Below are 10,231 nucleotides of genomic sequence, written 5' to 3' on the forward strand. Positions count from 1 at the left end.
TGACCCTGTATATAGTATGGTATTAACTGACCCTGTATATAGTATGGTATTAACTGACCCTGTATATAGTATGGTATTAACTGACCCTGTATATAGTATTGACTGACCCAGTATATAGTATTAACTGACCCTGTATATATTATGGTATTAACTGACCCAGTATATAGTATGGTATTAACTGACCCTGTATATAGTATGGTATTAACTGACCCTGTATATAGTATGGTATTAACTGACCCTGTATATAGTATGGTATTAACTGACCCTGTATATAGTATTGACTGACCCAGTATATAGTATTAACTGACCCTGTATATAGTATGGTACTAACTGACCCTGTATATAGTATGGTATTAACTGACCTTGTATATAGTATGCTATTAACTGACCCTGTATATGGTATGGTATTAACTGACCCTGTATATAGTATGGTATTAACTGACCCTGTATAGAGAATTAACTGACCCTGTATATAGTATGGTATTAACTGACCCTGTATGTAGTATTAACTGACCTTGTATATAGTATGATATTAACTTACCTTGTATATAGTATGGTATTAACTGACCCTGTATATAGTATGGTATTAACTGACCCTGTATATAGTATGACACTAACTGACCCTGTATATAGTATGGTATTAACTGACCCTGTATATAGTATTAACTGACCCTGTATATAGTATGGTATTAACTGACCCTGTATATAGTATGGTATTAACTGACCCTGTATATAGTATGGTATTACCTGACCCTGTATATAGTATTAACTGACCCTGTATATAGTATGGTATTAACTGACCCGGTATATAGTATGGTATTAACTGACCCTGTGTATAGTATGGTACTAACTGCCCCAGTATATAGTATTAACTGACCCTGTATATAGTATGGTATTAACTGACCCTGTATATAGTATAGTATTAACTGACCCTGTATATAGTATAGTATTAACTGACCCTGTATATAGTATGGTATTAACTGGCCCTGTATATAGTATGGTATTAACTGGCCCTGTATATAGTATGGTATTAACTGACCCTGTATATAGTATGGTATTAACTGACCCTGTATATAGTATGGTACTAACTGACCCTGTATATAGTATGGTATTAACTGACCCTGTATATAGTATGGTATTAACTGACCCTGTATATAGTATGGTATTAACTGACCCTGTATATAGTATTGACTGACCCAGTATATAGTATTAACTGACCCTGTATATAGTATGGTATTATCTGACCCGGTATATAGTATGGTATTAACTGACCCTGTATATAGTATGGTATTAACTGACCCTGTATATAGTATGGTATTAACTGACCCTGTATATAGTATGGTATTAACTGACCCTGTATATAGTATTGACTGACCCAGTATATAGTATTAACTGACCCTGTATATAGTATGGTACTAACTGACCCTGTATATAGTATGGTATTAACTGACCTTGTATATAGTATGGTATTAACTGACCCTGTATATAGTATGGTATTAACTGACCCTGTATATAGTATGGTATTAACTGACCCTGTATAGAGTATTAACTGACCCTGTATATAGTATGGTATTAACTGACCCTGTATATAGTATGGTATTAACTGACCCTGTATAGAGAATTAACTGACCCTGTATATAGTATGGTATTATCTTACCCTGTATATAGTATGGTATTAACTGACCCTGTATATAGTATGGTATTAACTGACCCTGTATATAGTATTGACTGACCCAGTATATCGTATGGTATTAACTGACTCTGTATATAGTATGGTATTAACTGACCCTGTATATAGTAATAACTGACCCTGTATATAGTATGGTATTAACTGACCCTGTATATAGTATGGTACTAACTGACTCTGTATATAGTATAGTATTAACTGACCCTGTATATAGTATGGTATTAACTGACCCTGTATATAGTATGGTACTAACTGACCCTGTATATAGTATTAACTGACCCTGTATATAGTATGGTATTAACTGACCCTGTATATAGTATGGTACTAACTGACTCTGTATATAGTATAGTATTAACTGACCCTGTATATAGTATGGTATTAACTGACCCTGTATATAGTATGGTACTAACTGACCCTGTATATAGTATGGTATTAACTGACCCTGTATATAGTATGGTACTAACTGACTCTGTATATAGTATGGTACTAACTGACCCTGTATATAGTATGGTATTAACTGACCCTGTATATAGTATGGTATTAACTGACCATGTATATAGTATGGTATTAACTGACCCTGTATATAGTATGGTATTAACTGACCCTGTATATAGTATGGTATTAACTGATCCTGTATATAGTATTAACTGACCCTGTATATAGTATGGTATTAACTGACCCTTTATATAGTATGGTATTAACTGACCCTGTATATAGTATGGTATTAACTGACCCTGTATATAGTATGGTATTAACTGACCCTGTATATAGTATTAACTGACCTTGTATATAGTATGATATTAACTTACCGTGTATATAGTATGGTATTAACTGACCCTGTATATAGTATGGTATTAACTGATCCTGTATATAGTATTAACTGACCTTGTATATAGTATGATATTAACTTACCCTGTATATAGTATGGTATTAACTGACCCTGTATATAGTATGATACTAACTGACCCTGTATATAGTATGGTATTAACTGACCCTGTATATAGTATGGTATTAACTGACCCTGTATATAGTATGGTATTAACTGACCCTGTATATAGTATGGTATTAACTGACCCTGTATATAGTATGGTATTAACTGATCCTGTATATAGTATGTTATTAACTGACCCTGTATATAGTATAGTATTAACTGACCCTGTATATCGTATGAAACTAACTGACCCTGTATATAGTATGGTATTAACTGCCCCAGTATATAGTATATGTATATAGTATTAACTGACCCTGTATTAACTGACCCTGTATATAGTGTGGTATTAACTGACCCTGTATATAGTATGGTATTAACTGACCCTGTCTATAGTATTAACTGACCCTGTATATAGTCTGGTATTAACTGACCCTGTATATAGTATGGTATTAACTTACCCTGTATATAGTATGGTATTAACTGACCCTGTATATAGTATGGTATTAACTTACCCTGTATATAGTATGGTATTAACTGCCCCAGTATATAGTATGGTATTAACTGACCCTGTATATAGTGTGGTATTAACTGACCCTGTATATAGTATGGTATTAACTGACCCTGTCTATAGTATTAACTGACCCTGTATATAGTCTGGTATTAACTGACCCTGTATATAGTATGGTATTAACTGACCCTGTATATAGTGTGGTATTAACTGACCCTGTATATAGTATAGTATTAACTGACCCTGTATATAGTATAGTATTAACTGACCCTGTATATCGTATGAAACTAACTGACCCTGTATATTGTATGGTATTAACTGACCCTGTATATAGTATGGTATTAACTGACCCTGTATATAGTATGGTATTAACTGCCCCAGTATATAGTATGGTATTAACTGACCCTGTATATAGTATGGTATTAACTGACCCTGTATATAGTATGGTATTAACTGCCCCAGTATATAGTATGGTATTAACTGACCCTGTATATAGTGTGGTATTAACTGACCCTGTATATAGTATGGTATTAACTGACCCTGTATATAGTATGGTATTAACTGCCCCAGTATATAGTATGGTATTAACTGACCCTGTATATAGTGTGGTATTAACTGACCCTGTATATAGTATGGTATTAACTGACCCTGTCTATAGTATTAACTGACCCTGTATATAGTCTGGTATTAACTGACCCTGTATATAGTATGGTATTAACTTACCCTGTATATAGTATGGTATTAACTGACCCTGTATATAGTATGTTATTAACTGACCCTGTATATAGTATTAACTGACCCTGTATATAGTATTAACTGACCCTGTATATAGTATGGTATTAACTGACCCGGTATATAGTATGGTATTAACTGACCCTGTATATAGTATGTTATTAACTGACCCTGTATATAGTATTAACTGACCCTGTATATAGTATTAACTGACCCTGTATATAGTATGGTATTAACTGACCCGGTATATAGTATGGTATTAACTGACCCTGTATATAGTATGGTATTAACTGGCCCTGTATATAGTATGATACTAACTGCCCCAGTATATAGTATGGTATTAACTGACTCTGTATATAGTATGGTACTAACTGACCCTGTATATAGTATGGTATTAACTGACCCTGTATATAGTATGGTATTAACTGACCCTGTATATAGTATGGTATTAACTGACCCTGTATATAGTATGGTATTAACTGCCCCAGTATATAGTATGGTATTAACTGACCCTGTATATAGTATAGTATTAACTGACCCTGTATATAGTGTGGTACTAACTGACCCTGTATATAGTATGGTATTAACTGACCCTGTATATAGTATGGTATTAACTGACCCTGTATATAGTATGGTATTAACTGCCCCAGTATATAGTATGGTATTAACTGACCCTGTATATAGTATAGTATTAACTGACCCTGTATATAGTGTGGTATTAACTGAGCCTGTATATAGTATGGTATTATCTGACCCTGTATATAGTGTGGTATTAACTGACCCTGTATCAAGTATGGTATTAACTGACTATGTATATAGTATGGTACTAACTGACCCTGTATATAGTATGGTATTAACTGACCCTGTATATAGTATGGTATTAACTGACCCTGTATATAGTATGGTATTAACTGACCCTGTATATAGTATGGTATTAACTGACCCTGTATATAGTATGGTATTATCTGACCCTGTATATAGTGTGGTACTAACTGACCCTGTATAGAGTATTAACTGACCCTGTATGTAGTATGGTATTAACTTACCCTGTATATAGTATGGTATTAACTGACCCTGTATATAGTATGGTATTAACTGACCCTGTATATAGTATGGTATTGAACTGACCCTGTATATAGTATGGTATAAACTGACCCTGTATATAGTATGGTATTAACTCACCCTATTTATATTATGGTATTAATTGACCCTGTATATAGTATGGTACTAACTGACCCTGTATATGGTATGGTACTAACTGACCCTGTATATAGTATGGTACTAACTGACCCTGTATATAGTATGGTATTAACTGACCCTGTATATAGTATGGTACTAACTGACCCTGTATATAGTATGGTACTAACTGACCCTGTATATAGTATGGTATTAACTGACCCTGTATATAGTATGGTATTATCTGACCCTGTATATAGTGTGGTACTAACTGACCCTGTATATAGTATGGTATTAACTGACCTTGTATATAGTATGTTATTAACTGACCCTGTATATAGTATTAACTGACCCTGTATATAGTATTAACTGACCCTGTATATAGTATGGTATTAACTGACCCGGTATATAGTATGGTACTAACTGACCCTGTATATAGTATGGTATTAACTGACCCTGTATATAGTATGGTACTAACTGACCCTGTATATAGTATGGTACTAACTGACCCTGTATATAGTATGGTATTAACTGACCCTGTATATAGTATGGTATTAACTGACCCTGTATATAGTATAATACTAACTGACCCTGTATTGAGTATGGTATTAACTGACCCTGTATATAGTATAGTATTAACTGACCCTGTATATAGTGTGGTATTAACTGACCCTGTATATAGTATAATACTAACTGACCCTGTATATAGTATGGTATTATCTGACCCTGTATATAGTGTGGTACTAACTGACCCTGTATATATTATGGTATTAACTGACCCTGTATATAGTATGGTATTAACAGACCCTGTATAGAGTATTAACTGTCCCTGTATGTAGTATGGTATTAACTGACCCTGTATATAGTATGGTATTAACTTACCCTGTATATAGTATGGTATTAACTTACCCTGTATATATTATGGTATTAACTGACCCTGTATATAGTATGGTATTAACAGACCCTGTATAGAGTATTAACTGTCCCTGTATGTAGTATGGTATTAACTGACCCTGTATGTAGTATGGTATTAACCGACCCTGTATATAGTATGGTATTAACTGACCCTGTATATAGTATGGTATTAACTGACCTTGTATATAGTATGGTATTAACTGACCCTGTATATAGTATGATATTAACTGACCCTGTATAGAGTATTAACTGACCCTGTATGTAGTATGGTATTAACTTACCCTGTATATAGTATTAACTGACCCTGTATATAGTATGGTATTAACTGACCCTGTATATAGTATGGTATTAACTGACCCTGTATATAGTATGGTATTAACCGACCCTGTATATAGTATGGTATTAACTGACCCTGTATATAGTATGGTATTAACTTACCCTGTATATAGTATTAACTGACCCTGTATATAGTATGGTATTAACTGACCCTGTATATAGTATGGTATTAACTGACCCTGTATATAGTATGGTATTAACCGACCCTGTATATAGTATGGTATTAACTGACCCTGTATATAGTATGGTATTAACAGACCCTGTATATAGTATTAACTGACCCTGTATATAGTATGGTATTAACTGACCCTGTATATAGTATGGTATTAACTGACCCTGTATATAGTATTAACTGACCCTGTATATAGTATGGTATTAACTGACCCTGTATATAGTATGGTATTAACTGACCCTGTATATAGTATTAACTGACCCTGTATATAGTATGGTATTAACTGACCCTGTATATAGTATTAACTGACCCTGTATATAGTATGGTATTAACTGACCCTGTATATAGTATTAACTGACCCTGTATATAGTATGGTATTAACTGACCCTGTATATAGTATGGTATTAACTCTCCCTGTATATAGTATGGTATTAACTGACCCAGTATATAGTATGGTATTAACTGACCCTGTATATAGTATGGTTTTAACTGACCCTGTATATAGTATGGTTTTAACTGACGCTGTATATAGTATGGTATTAACTCTCCCTGTATATAGTATGGTATTAACTGACCTTGTATATAGTATGGTATTAACTGACCCTGTATATAGTATGATATTAACTGACCCTGTATATAGTATGGTATTAACTGACCCTGTATATAGTATGGTATTAACTGACCCTGTATATAGTATGATATTAACTGACCCTGTATATAGTATGGTATTAACTGACCCTGTATATAGTGTGGTATTAACTGACCCTGTATATAGTGTGGTATTAACTGACCCTGTATATAGTATGGTATTAACTCTCCCTGTATATAGTATGGTATTAACTGACCCTGTATATAGTATGGTATTACCTGACCCTGTATATAGTATGGTATTAACTGACCCTGTATATAGTATGGTATTAACTGACCCTGTATATAGTATGGTATTAACTGACCCTGTATATAGTATGGTACTAACTGACCCTGTATATAGTCTGGTATTAACTGACCCTGTATATAGTATGGTATTAACTGACCCTGTATATAGTATGGTATTAACTGACCCTGTATATAGTCTGGTATTAACTGACCCTGTATATAGTATGGTATTAACTGACCCTGTATATAGTCTGGTATTAACTGACCCTGTATATAGTATGGTATTAACTGACCCTGTATATAGTCTGGTATTAACTGACCCTGTATATTGCACTCTTACTTATTGTGTTCTCCATATTTCTTCTAGCATTACATTACTGTTGATTATCATTGTTGAGTTTCGGGTTTGAAAAAAGGCATTTCACCCTGGTTTTGCATATGACATTAAAAACTTGAATATTGAAAATATCAGTATCAGATGAACAACATATTTGAAGTAGACATGTTCATGAAGGCAGAGTAAAGTGGAATCACATATTTAGCAGTCTTATGGATTAGGCAAAGAAGCTGTCTCTGAGGCTGTTGGTCCGAGAGCCGACGCTCCGGTTTGCCGGACTGTATTACAGGGAACAGTCTATGGCTTTGGGTGGCTGGCGTGTTTGGAACATTTTTGAGCCTTCATCTGACACTGCCTGGTATACAGGTCCTGGATGGCAGAGAGCTCAGCCCCATTGATGTACTGGGCTGTCCGCACCACCCTCTGTAGAGCTTTGTGGTCAAGGGTGGTGCATTTGCCATACCAGGCAGTGATGAAGCCAGCCAATATGCTCTCGATGGTGCAGCTGTAGAACGTTTTGAGGATGTAAGAGCCCATGCCAAATATATTCAGTCTCCTGAGGGGGGAGAAATGCTGTCATGCCCTCTTCATGACTGTGCGGGTCATGTGGGTCATGCGGGTCATGTGTATGGGGGTGTGCTCTCCCCTGTTTCTCCTGTCGTCCACAATCAGCTCCTTGGTCTTACTGATGTTGAAGGTGAAGCTATTGTCCGGGCACCACGATGTTAAGTCTCTGACCTCCTCCCTGTAGGCTGCAACCTCACTGTCAGTGATCAGACCTACCACCGCCGCGCTGTCGGCAAAGACAATGCTGTTGTTGTAGTGCGTGGCCACGCAGTCGTGGGTGAATAAGGAGAACAGGAACGGACTAAGCACACACCCCTGAAGACCCCCCATGTTGAGGGTCAGCTGTTGTTGCCTACCCTCACCACCTGGGGTGGTCAAACAGGAAGTCCAGGATCCAGTTGCAGAGGGAGGAGTTCAGTCCAAGGATCCTCAGCTTGGTGATGAGCTTGGTGGGGGCTATTGTGTTGAACGCTGAGCTGAACAGCATTCTCACATAGTTAATTCCCCTCTTGTCCAGGTGGGAGAGGGCAGTGTGAAGTGCAATTGAGATTGCGACATCTGTGTATCTGTCAGGTTGTCTGGGATGATGGTGTTGATGTATGTCATGGCCAGCCTTTCAACATCATAATTACAGACGTGAGTGCTACAGGGCGAAAGTCATTTAGGGAGATTACCTTGGAGCTCTTGGGAACAGGGACAATGGTGGTCAGCTTGAAATATGTTGGGATTACAAACTGGGACAAGGAGAGATTGAAAATGTCAGTGAAGACACTTGCTAGATGGTCTGTTTGTGCTTTGAGAACTCGGTATCCCGTCTGGCCTTGAGAATGTTGACCTGTTTAGAAAAGTTGTATTCACATCGGCCATGGAAAGCGAGATCACACAGCCATCCAGAACAACAGGGACACGCAAGACTCAGTGTTCCTCGAAGCAAGCATAAAACGCATTCACAGCTGGGTTTGCCTTTGCAATCCATTCGTGTTTTAGCGGCCTTAGTGGGCAGGAGACGTGTATGTAGAAGTGAGGTAAAAGCTTTTAAGTCTCCCAGGCGACATATAGGTAGAAGTGAGGTAAAAGCTTTTAAGTCTCCCAGGAGACGTTTAGGTAGAAGTGAGGTAAAAGCTTTTAAGTCTCCCAGGAGACATATAGGTAGAAGTGAGGTAAAGGTTTTTAAGTCTCCCAGGAGACATATAGGTAGAAGTGAGGTAAAAGGTTTTAAGTCTCCCAGGAGACATATAGGTAGAAGTGAGGTAAACGCTTTTAAGTCGCCCAGGAGACGTTTAGGTAGAAGTGAGGTAAAAGCTTTTAAGTCGCCCAGGAGACGTGTAGGTAGAAGTGAGGTAAAAGCTTTTAAGTCGCCCAGGAGACGTGTAGGTAGAAGTGAGGTAAAAGGTTTTAAGTCACCCAGGAGACGTGTAGGTAGAAGTGAGGTAAAAGGTTTTAAATCTTCTCCCACCAGAAACATTGCCTCTGGGTGAGTGGATTCTTGTTTCTTTTAAGGCCCCATACAGTTAGTTGACAAAGTGGTGTTTGGTTGTGGAGGATTGTTGACAGCCGTGCTAATTACAGTTAGGAACTCTCTTGGTTGATAAAAGGGTCTGCAGCTCACCATGAGGTATTCTACATCAGGTGAGTTATTCTATATCAGGTGAGTTATTCTACATCAGGTGAGTTATTCTACATCAGGTGAGTTATTCTACATCAGGTGAGATATTCTACATCAGGTGAGTTATTCTACATCAGGTGAGGTATTCTATATCAGGTGAGTTATTCTACATCAGGTGAGGTATTCTATATCAGGTGAGTTATTCTACATCAGGTGAGGTATTCTACATCAGGTGAGTTATTCTACATCAGGTGAGTTATTCTACATCAGGTGAGTTATTCTACATCAGGTGAGTTATTCTACATCAGGTGAGTTATTCTACATCAGGTGAGGTATTCTACATCAGGTGAGTTATTCTACATCAGGTGAGTTATTCTACATCAGGTGA

This window comes from Oncorhynchus gorbuscha, linkage group LG11, assembly GCF_021184085.1.
Source record: "Oncorhynchus gorbuscha isolate QuinsamMale2020 ecotype Even-year linkage group LG11, OgorEven_v1.0, whole genome shotgun sequence".
NCBI lineage: Eukaryota > Metazoa > Chordata > Actinopteri > Salmoniformes > Salmonidae > Oncorhynchus > Oncorhynchus gorbuscha.